Below are 12,054 nucleotides of genomic sequence, written 5' to 3' on the forward strand. Positions count from 1 at the left end.
CATTCACACATCATCCTAACTCACAACAAGGCACATTCACCCATCACACAAACTCACACCAAGCCCCATTCACCCATCATCCAAACTTAAACCAAGCCCCATTCACTCACCATCCTAGGTCACAGCAAGACCAATTCAAACATCATCCTAACTCACACAAATACACATTCACCCATCATCCTCACGCACATAATTACCCATTCACCCATCATCCTAACTTACAACAAGCCCCATTCACACATCATCCAAACTCACACCGAGACCCATTCATCCTTCATCCTAACTCACACCAAGCCCCATTCACCCATCATCCTAGCTCACACAAAGACCCATTCACCCATCATCCTAACTCATGTCAATACCCATTCACCCAATTATCCTGAGGATTGGGAGCAGTTTAGGATTCAACAAAGGAGGACAAAGGGATGAATTAAGAAGGGGAAAATAGAAAATGAGAGTAAGCTTGCAGGGAACATAAAAACTGACTGTAAAAGCTTTTATAGATATGTGAAGAGAAAAAGATTGGTGAAGTCAGGCATAGGTCCCTTGCAGTCAGAATCAGGGGAATTTATAATGGGGAACAAAGAAATGGCGGACCAACTAAATACAAATTTTGGTTCTGTCTTCACAAAGGAGGACACAAATAAACTCCCAGAGATGCAGGGGAACATAGGATCTGATGAAAGGGTGGAACTGAAAGAAATCAGTATTTGTAGGGAAATGGTGTAAGGAAAATTGATGGGACGGAAGGCCGATAAATCCCCAGGGCCTGATAATCTACATCCAAGGGTACTTAAGGAAGTGGCCCTAGAAATAGTAGATGCATTGCTGGTCATCTTCCAGAACTCAATAGACTCTGGAACAATACCCATGGATTGGAGGGTAGCTAATGTTACCCCACAATTCATAAAAGGTGGTAGAGAAAAAGTGGGGAATTATAGACCGGTAAGCCTGACATTGGTAGTGGGGAAAATGCTAGAGTCCATTATAAAAGATGTAAAAGCAGAGCACTTGGAAAGCAGTGACGGGATTGAACAAAGTCAACATGGATTTACAAAAGGTAAATCGTGCTTGACTAAACTACACCAGGTTATAGTCCAACAGTTTTATTTGAAATCACAAGCTTTCAGAGCGCTGCTACTTCGTCAGGTGAAGTGGAGAGATGCATAAAGACACAACTTATATAGTTAGGTGGGGTTACATGTAGCGTGACATGAACCCAAGATCCCTGTTGAGGACATCCTCATGAGTGCGGAAACTTGGCTATCAGTTTCAGCTCTACGATTTTGCATTGTCGTGTGTCTTGAAGGCCGCCTTGGAGAATGCTTACCCGAAGATCGGAGGCTGAATGTCCTTGACTGCTGAAGTGTTCCCCGACTGTGAGGGAACACTCCTGCCTGGCGATTGTTGCACCGTGTCTGTTCATCCATTGTCGCAGTGTCTGCATGGCCTCGCCGATGTACCATGCTCTGGGGCATCTTTTCCTGCAATGTATGAGGTAGACAACGTTGGCTGAGTCACATGAGTATGTACCATGTACCTGGTGGGTGGTGTCGTCACGTGTGATGATGTTATCTGTGTTGATGATCTGGCATGTCTTGCAGAAGTTGCCGTGGCAGGGTTATATGGTGTCGTGGTCGCTGTTCTCCTGAAAGCTGGGTAATTTGCTGTGAACAATGGTCTGTTTGAGGTTAGGCGGCTGTTTGAAGGCGAGTAGTGGAGGTGTGGGGATGGCCTTAGTGAGGTGTTCATCATCATCGATGACATGTTGAAGGCTGCAAAGAACATGGCGTAGTTTCTCCGCTCTGGGGAAGTAGTGGACGACGAAGTCTGTTGGTTGTGTCCCGTGTTTGTCTTTTGAGGTGGTCTGTGCGATTTTTTGCTGTGGCCCGGCGGAACTGTCGATCGACGAGTCGAGCGTCATATCCCGTTCTTATGAGGGCGTCTTTCAGCGTCTGTAGGTGTCCATCGCGTTCCTCCTCGTCTGAGCAGATCCTATGTATTTGCAGGGCTTGTCCACAGGAGATGGCTTCTTTAACGTGGTTAGGGTGGAAGCTGGAGAAGTCGAGCATCCTGAGGTTGTCCGTGGGCTTGCGGTAGAGTTAAGTGCTGAGGTGTCCGTCTTTGATGGAGATTCATGTGTTCAAGAATGCAACCGATTTTGAGGAGTAGTCCATGGTGAGTTTGATGGTGGGATGGAACTTGTTGATGTTATTGTGTAGTCTTTTCAGTGATTCTTCGCCATGGATGCATAGGAAGAAAATGTCGTCGATGTATCTGGTGTATAGCATTGGTTGGAGGTCCTGTGCAGCGAAGAAGTCTTGCTCGAACTTGTGCATGAAGATGTTGGCGTATTGGGGTGCGAATTTGATCCCCATGGCTGTTCCGTGTGTTTGGGTAAAGAACTGGTTGTCGAAGGTGAAGACATTGTGGTCAAGGATAAAGCAGATGAGTTGTAGGATGGCGTCTGAAGATTGGCTGTTGTTGGTGTTGAGTACTGAGGCTGCTGCAGCGATGCCGTCATCGTGGGGGATACTGGTGTAGAGTGCTGAGACATCCATCGTGGCGAGGAGCTTTCCTGGTTCAACTTGTCTGTGGATGCTGAGTTCCTGTAAGAAGTCTGTTGTGTCACGACAGAAGCTGGAGGTTCCCTGTACGATGGGTTTCAGGATGCCCTCGACGTATCCAGAGAGGTTCTCACACAGGGTTCCATTGCCTGATACGATAGGACATCCGGGTGTGTTGGCTTTGTGTATCTTTGGGAGGCAGTAGAAGTCTCCCACGTGGGGAGTACGTGGGATGAGAGTGCGTAGGATGCTTTGAAGGGTTGGATCAAAGGTCTTGATCAGTTTGTTGAGTTGGTGGGTGTGTTATTTGGTCGGATCTGCGGGTAACTGTATGTAGTGTTCCTGGTTGTCCCGTTCTCGTTATGCTTCTTTGCAATAGTCCGTTCTGTTCTGTATGACGATGGCTCCTCCTTTGTCTGCTGGTTTGATGACGATGTTGCGGTTGGTCTTGAGAGTGTGGATGGCATTGTGTTGTGCTCGGGTGACATTCTGGACCGTATTGTGAGTGCGGCTGATGAATCTGGCGTTGATACTTCTCCTGACAGCTTGAGCATACATGTCAAGCTTAGGGCACTGACCCTCCGGAGGGGCCCAATTTGATTCTTTCTTCTTCAGTTGCTGCACTGCGGATCCCTCTGTCTCCTGTTCCGGATCATTGGTTATCTCATTGGGTTCGCTGCTGACATCTTGGGATTTGTGGAAGATTTCCCGGAGCCTCATTTTCCTGATGAATTCCTCTGTGTCTGCCGCGAGACCGATGGGGACCATTTTGGTGGTGGGGCAGAAATTGAGCCCTCGGCTGAGAACTTCAATTTCATCTGGTTGAAGGGTGTGGTCGGCGAAGTTGGCGATGGACTTCCCTGTGGTTTCAACCGTGGTACCGGGGCAGGCTTGTTTGCTGCTGGTGGTGTAGAAGTGCATCAGCATATAGATATATCTATCCACACATATTAGTATAAAATAAGCACACATACTCTCTTATATTAAAATGGAGTCTGGAACTGTTTCAACAGGCCAAAATGGCTTCACACAGTATAACATAAGGGGAAACGGGCAGGCCCATATTAGGAAACGGTTTAAGGAAGAGGATGTGACTCCTTTGTAGCTTGCAGGCTAGACAGTTCCATAAACAAGATAAGCTTAACAGAACAAAAGCATGATAAACCAAAGGACATGTACTGTAAACATTCGTATGAATGTCCAGAACCAAAGTGAGAGACAAACCGTCTCCATTGTATAAAATTAATTAACTTTATCTAAAGGTATTCCTGCATCATGACTTTTGATTATCTATGGGCTAACCTTATCTTAAGACACCGAGGCTCTGCTGCCCTTTAGTCATCTTCTTGTTGACCTTAAACATTTCTTACTCATCTCTTCCTTAATGTTATTTAGTTGTGTCTCAATACCATACCATGTGATAAAAGGTTTTGCTCTTTGTGTATAAAAAGAGGTGTTTTTGTCCATGCATTCGGAGAAGTCACGATAGCCATTGCCTACGTGAAGCTCCCCTTGCTAGCAAGTAGTTAAATAAAGTCTGCCTTTGACGATCACTTTGTTTCACAGAGTCTTATTGAACAGTCGAAACTTCGACAGTTTCTTGGAGGTCCCACCGAGATCGCTTGCTGCCTTTCGGTAAGTCACGGACGAGGACACCATACTTTGCTAACGACAAATCCTGAATGGCCATAAGTGAGGTTTTCTCACAGAAAAGGATTTCTCTTCAGATACATAGTTGGTATAGTCTGTCACTTCCGACGGGAGCAATGCGATCTGTTAAGACTCATGTGTGTTTGGAACTTGAGTTAACTTATGTAACCTTTTGCTTCTTTTATCTTGACATTAAAAGGAGGAGGAGATTGCCGGTTCAGGTTTCAAAACTGTCGGACAAAGGGAGACAGCAGAAAGGTCGCGACCAGGTTGAGTTCCGGAATATATGTGAGTGTACTGTGAAGGGATTAGCCTGAAGGATAGACACAGAAAGAAAGAAATAAGGGTACCAGAGGGCCTGTGAAGAGACTAGCTCGAAGGATAGGCAGAGAGTGCACAGTGATGTAATCTGTGAAGGAACTACCTAGTAATTCCGAAGGATAGATCGGCAGTTAGAGTAAGGATAAGTATGGAATAAGGATTCAGAAATAAAACACAACTGTTTTGTAAAATAACGCTTATATGCATATGTAAAGTTTGTAAAGATTTAAAGGAAAACTGTTGGTGACTGAGTTGATCGACTAGGACAAGGAAGTTCCTGTCTCAAACGCACAGCCTTAGACCGGTTGTTAAGAGGGGAAATCCCCCACGCGAAGGTCAGGACCCTGAAGTGGGCAGAGAGGCATAAAGGCACTTAGGATCGTGATACTCAGTCATTAGTTGTCAAAAGCTTGTAAAATAAGGCCTCGATCTGTAGAGCGTACCACGCAGATCGAGAAAACTGTCGGATTGTAATTTAGCTTTTGTAGAAAGCCTGCATAACTGTACCTACGTTATTTCATGTCTGAGTTCTTTTGTGTATCTGTTTGGACCTTCAAGTTATTCCTTAGTATTTTCTTGATTGTTATTATTGTATGTTATTGTTCATCGCTGTCAGCACTTTGGTCATCCTGTAGGGGTCGTAAGAGGGTTGAGGCTAAAACTTGTGACCCAGAACAAGTGCAGCTAGTGGAAATTGAGAACTAACTAGGATGGGAGCTGCACAAAGCAAGGTCCCCGAAAGGGGAACCCCAGCTTTCCATATTTTTCAAAATTGTGGCCGATCATCCACAAATGATTTACCTAAATGGTCTAATTGGACCAAGAATGACAAATACCCATTCCCTATAGACGGAACCTTTAATTTAGACAGAATAACATGTCTAGAGAATTGCCTCGTAACTAGAGACCCGCAGAGAAAAGGAAAAAAAAAGTAAATTGGGCAGCCTTCTCAGATTGGAAAAAGGAAGCAGAGAGGCGACGCGAACGAAGTATAGAAGTTAGTAAACATAATAAAAAGAGGGATGAGATTAATCAGGAACAGAATAAACAACAAAAAGTTAAACAAATCAAGGTTGGCAGGGTCCACAAAATTTATCCGGAAACAGAAATACCCAAGCCCAGGTTTACACTTGTCCACAGACTAATTGGACAACTAGCAATCCCTGGGGAAATCAAAGTGGCCCAAACGAAGAGTTTGGACAAAATCCAAATTGTTTTGCATGACGTTACTTAGAGCCCACCCCAGACATTGCCCAGGAACAACAGGCTGTGGTACAATTGCCTGCAGTATCATTAAATTCTAAGGAAGAGCCATTTATAAATTTAAATATGAATGGAACACAAGTTCCATTTTTTGGTAGACACTGGAGCAACTAATTCGGTCTTGACTAAACAATATGCAGTAGGAGCACCTTGTAGCAGAGTGTCAAGTGTGTAGGACTTTCAGGAACAACCCAGACTATGGTATGGCCCACTCCATTGGATGTACAGATGAAAGACTTTCATGAACAGCATGCATTCTTATTATCTGAAGACGTTCCCATCAACTTATTAGGAAGAGATTTGTTGTGTAAAATGAAAGCAGTGATATCATGTATGAAAAAAGGACTGAAGGTATATGTTCCAACTGACAGATGTGGGATGTACCCATTGCAGGTCCACAATTCTCCTATTTTGTATTGTTGGACTAATCATGATGACAACCTCAGTAAACAATTACTGATGGCTGTGGGAGCATTGCAGTATGCCACAAGATCAGTATCAGAATACCAGAAGCAGTTTAATTTGGGACATTGGCATGATAAATTGCACTGTATAGCCTATTATGACAAAACGGGAGAAGATCTAGAAGTGGCAATTAATTACAAGCCCTTTCTGCATCAGAAATATTCACTTAAAATCCGAAGAATTTTAATTGGGCAAGAAGGAATAGCGTCACCAATCTTGTTGACCCAAACAGCATGGGAATTATTCAGGGTAAAAGACTCCATGCCACACTGTACACTAGCAGTGGCGTATGAATTCAAATCTTCTGATCTAGGACAGATGGTCCTACGCCTATCAAAAGCTGCAGTTCAACAGGAGTGGAGAATAAGTCAGGGTTGGTTCAAGACCTAAGAGCAGTTAACGAGTCTGCTCTCCCTGCCTACCCGTTGGTCCCAAACCCAGCCACCATTCTGACCAGTATACCTCCTAATTCAAGGTATTATACGGTCATTGATCTCTGCTCAGCCTTCTTCAGCATTCCTATTCACCAAGATTCCCAGTTCCTGTTTGCCTTCACGTTCAAAGGAACCCAATACACATGGACCAGGCTGCCACAAGGCTATACAGAAAGCTCAACTCTCTTTTCGCAGTGCCTCAAACATGATTTACAGAACATTGTCTTAACCGATGGGTTAACCCTCATACAGTAAGTAGACGACCTGCTAATTGCATCACCTACCCAAGAGGCATTGTGAATCAGTGACTCAGCTTATCACTAAGCCTCGTATAGACATTGTAGAAACTCCTCTGGACAATAGCGATTTTATATTTTATGTGGATGGATCAGCCCTCAGAGATGAAAAGGGCTCGCAAAAAAAGTGCATATGCCATTTCCGATGATCATTCAATTATCCAAGTATGCTGACCACCATCTTTCTTTTCAGCACAACAAGCAGAACTGTTTGCCGTTACAAGAGTATGTATTTTAGCTACAGGAAAATCAGTGAATATTTATATTGACTCTTGGTATGCATTTGGAGTCACTCATAATTATGGTCAAATTTGGAAACTTAGAGGATTCCTGACTTCATCGGGATCTACAGTTAAAAATGCTGAACAAATTGATAACCTTTTAAAGGCTCTCCAGTGTCCTAAAAAAAAATTGCTGTTATTAAATGCAAAGCAGATACAAGCAATCAAGACCAGGCTTCTTTGGGCAATGATAAGGTGGATCGAGCAGCTAAGGCTGCTGCTCTTTCTGATACAGGGTCACAAGTGTCTGCATATGTTCTTAGAAATCAAGATCCAGACAATCCCCCACCCACAACTGATGACGTTTTGGCCTATCAATTACAGGCCAGTCCGGACGAAGTGTTAGCTTGGGTGAATGATTCTTGTTTTAAAACACCTGAAGGAGTATGGGTCTACCATGACGGCTGCATGGTGGCTACCAAGTCAATACTCCCATGGATTGCCTGATGTGTCCACATGTTCACATGCAGGCAAAGGGGGGATGGCAGACTATATCACACAAACTTGGTATTCACCAGGCAGTGACAATTACAAAACAAATTAGTGAACAATGCATTACCTGCCAAACAATGAACCCAGGTAAAATGGAAAAGGTACAGGCTGCCTCCCACCCAAATCCAACAGGACCCTTTGTACATTTACAGATGGATTTAATTGAATTACCGGTATGTTTAGGATTTAAGTATGTATTAGTTATTGTAGATGTGTTTTCACGATGGATTGAAGCCTTTCCATGTAAAAAAATGATGCAGTTACTGTTGCAAAATGTTTGTTAAAAGAAATTGTACCACGATTTGGTATACCTGCACAACTTTCAAGTGACAATGGACTTCTACTGCAGCTATCATCCACAGTCAGCGGGACTGGTAGAAAAATATAATGGTATGCTGAAGAATAAACTTTCTAAATTTTGCAATGAAACTGGACTTAAATGGGTCGAACTATTACCCCTAGCATTGATGATAATGCGAGCAGCAACTAACAGGACAACCGGACTATCGCCACAAGAGATTGTTATGGGACAACCCCTAAGACTGCCATTTTCAGCGCCACTTACGGTTAAGCAAATGGACATCCATAAAATGGATGAGAACATGTTAAACTATTGTATTGCATTAACTAGATGTATTTCCAGCTTTCACCAGCAGGTAAAAGAGGCGCAAACGGAACCAGCGGAAGGAAGGTGCCATAACTTGGAACCAGGAGATAACGTATACGTAAAGGTCTTCAAAAGAAAGAACGGACTACAGCCACGCTTTGAAGGGCCATACCAAGTACTCCTGACAACAAACACAGCTGTTAAAATCAAGGAAACACCGACTTGGATACACGCATTCCATTGTAAGAAGGCACCAGACGGGGACATTTAAAAAAAAAAGGGACTTGAAACGATGAAATTATTGTTTACGCTGTATGAAATCATCGAGATGGTATGCGTAAGCTGTCAGAGAGATAACGAAGAACCACGAAAGAAACGAGGACCGACAAAAGGGACTGAAAGAATTAATGTGGGCTATATTGTCCTAGGAAGGACAAAATGGGGGAATGTAGAAGTGCATCAGCATATAGATATATATATCCACACATATTAGTATAAAATAAGCACACATACTCTCTTATATTAAAATGGAGTCTGGAACTGTTTCAACAGGCCAAAATGGCTTCACACAGTATAACATAAGGGGAAACGGGCAGGCCCATATTAGGAAACGGTTTAAGGAAGAGGATGTGACTCCTTTGTAGCTTGCAGGCTAGACAGTTCCATAAACAAGATAAGCTTAACAGAACAAAAGCATGATAAACCAAAGGACATGTACTGTAAACATTCGTATGAATGTCCAGAACCAAAGTGAGAGACAAACCATCTCCATTGTGTAAAATTAATTAACTTTATCTAAAGGTATTCCTGCATCATGACTTTTGATTATCTATGGGCTAACCTTATCTTAAGACACCGAGGCTCTGCTGACCCTTTAGTCATCTTCTTGTTGACCTTAAACATTTCTTACTCATCTCTTCCTTAATGTTATTTAGTTGTGTCTCAATACCATACCATGTGATAAAAGGTTTTGCTCTTTGTGTATAAAAAGAGGTGTTTTTGTCCATGTATTCGGAGAAGTCACGATAGCCATTGCCTACGTGAAGCTCCCCTTGCTAGCAAGTAGTTAAATAAAGTCTGCCTTTGACGATCACTTTGTTTCACAGAGTCTTATTGAACAGTCGAAACTTCGACAGTGGTGATGCCGAGTTTCTCAAGCTTCCTGTTCTTGTTGTGCATGTAGGCAGTGTAGTTCCGTTGCCTCATCTGTTTGGCGGTGTCTCGTAGCTGGTCTGTTATGTCTTGAGCACAGGCTGAGAACATGGACTCTCTCTCCATTTCGAGGTTGCGGCGTCTGCTGTAGAGCTGGTGTACGAGATGGTTGAGGAGTGTGCGAGAGGTACGACAGCAGAGTCTCTTAGCGTAGTCTGTGTTGTAGGTCGACTTGAGTGGGTTCATGATCTATGGTCCACCCCAGTCCAACACCGGCATCTCCATACGATAGAAAGCGAAGAGTTGGAATAAACGGGTCATTTTCCAAGTGGCAGGCAATGACTAGTGGGGTACCGCAAGGATTGGTCCTAGGACCCCAGCTGTTCACAATATATATTAATGATCTGGACGAGGGAATTGGATGTAATATCTCGAAATTTGCACACGACACAAAGCTGGGTGGGAGAGTATGCTGTGAGGAGGATGTCGTGAAATTCCAGTATGATTTGGACAGGTTGGGTGATTGGGCAGAAACATGGCAAATGCACAATAATGTGGATAAATGTGAGGTTATCCACTTTGGAGGCATAAACAGGAAGGCAGACTTTTACTTGAATGGCAATAGATTGGGAGAAGGGGAAGTGCAAAGAGACCTGGGTGTTCTTGTGCACCAGTCGCTGAAGGTAAGCATGCAGGTGCAGCAGCCAGGTAAGAAGGCAAATGGTATGTTGGCCTTCGTAGCAAGAGGGTTCGAGTACAGGAACAAGGATGTCTTGCTGCAGTTGTACAGGGCCTAGGTGAGACCGCATCTTGAGTATTGTGTGCAGTTTTGGTCGCCTTATCTGAGGAAGGACTTTATTGCCATGGAGGGAGGGCAGCGAAGATTCACCAGGCTGATACCTGGGATGGCAGGAATGACGTATGAGGAGAGATTGTGTCGATATACTTACTGGAGTTTAGAAGATTGAGAGGGGTTCTCATCGAAACCTATAAAATTCTGTCAGGCCTGGATAGACTAGATGCAGGAAGGATGTTTCCGATGGTCGGGGAGTCCAGAACCAGGGGTCATAGTCTAAGGCTAAGGGGTAAGCCATTTAGGATTGAAATGAGGAGGAATTTCTTCATCAAGAGAGTGGTGAACCTGTGGAATTCTCTGCCACAGAGGGCGGTGGAGGCCAGTTCATTAAATATATTCAACAAGTTGTTGGATATATTTCTTAAGGCTAAAGGGATCAAGGCATATGGGGAGAAGGCAGGGACAGGGTACTGAATTTGGATGATCAGCCATGATCTCATTGAATGCCGGAGCAGGCTCGAGGGGCCGAATGGCCTACTCCTGCTCCTATCTTCTATGTTTCTATGTTTAAATCAAGCCGCATTCACCAACCATCCTAAATCACAGCAAGACCAATTCAAACATCACCCTATCTCACGTAAAGCCCCATTCACACATCATCCTAACTCACACCAAGACCCATTCACCCATCATCCGAACTCACACCAATCCCCATTCACCCATCATCCTAATCAGACCAAGCCCCATTCACCCATCATCCTAACTCACACAAAGACCCATTAACCCATCAACCTAACTCACAGCAAGACACATTCTAACTCACACAAATAAACATTCACCCATCATCATAACACACATGAAGACACATTCACCCATCATCCTAACATATACGAAGACGCATTCACCCATCAACCTAACTCACACCCAGCCACACTCACCCATCATCCTAACTCACACCAAGACTTAATCACCCATGATCCAAACTCACATAAAGAAACTTTCACGCCTCACCCTAACTCACACCAAGCCCATTCACATATCATCCTATCTCACACCAAGCCCCATTCACCAATCATCTTAACTCACAGAAAGATCCATTCACCCATCATCCTAACTCACATGAAGCCCCATTCACAATCATCATAACTCACACGAAGACTCTTTCATGCATCGTCCTAACTCACATGAAGACACATTCACCCATCATCCTAACTCACACCAAGACACATTCACCCATCTTGCTAATTCACACCTAGCCCCATTCACCAACTCATCCTAACTCACCAAGACCCATTCACCCATCATCCTAACTCACAGGAAGACACAATCATCCATCATCCTTTCCTACACTAAGATCCTTTCAGCCATTATCCTAACTCAAACCAAGACCCATTCACGCATCATCCTAATTCACTCCAAGCCCCATTCACCCATATTCCTAACTCGCACCAACCTCCATTCAATCATCATCCTAACTCACACCAAGCCCCATTCACCAATCACCTTAACTCACACCAAGGCCCATTCAACTATCAGCGTAACTTACACCATGCCACATCCATGCATCATCCTACCTTGCACTAAAACCCATTCATTCATCATCCTAGCTTGTAGCAAGCAACATTCACCCAACGTCATAACTCGCAGCTAGCCCCATTCACCCATCATCCTATCTCACACCAAGGCCATTGCTGCATCATCATAACTCACACCAAGCCCAATTCACCCAT

At 43.9% G+C, this 12,054-nt stretch overlaps 1 pseudogene; it reads right to left on the reverse strand.

The window, feature by feature from the left end:
- Nucleotides 1-2,227: 2,227 nt before the first annotated feature.
- On the reverse strand, nucleotides 2,228-3,287 carry LOC147082724 (uncharacterized; annotated as a pseudogene).
- Nucleotides 3,288-12,054: the final 8,767 nt, after the last annotated feature.

This window comes from Somniosus microcephalus, unplaced genomic scaffold, assembly GCF_052327205.1.
Source record: "Somniosus microcephalus isolate GS21.2 unplaced genomic scaffold, FLI_Smic_1.0 scaffold131, whole genome shotgun sequence".
NCBI lineage: Eukaryota > Metazoa > Chordata > Chondrichthyes > Squaliformes > Somniosidae > Somniosus > Somniosus microcephalus.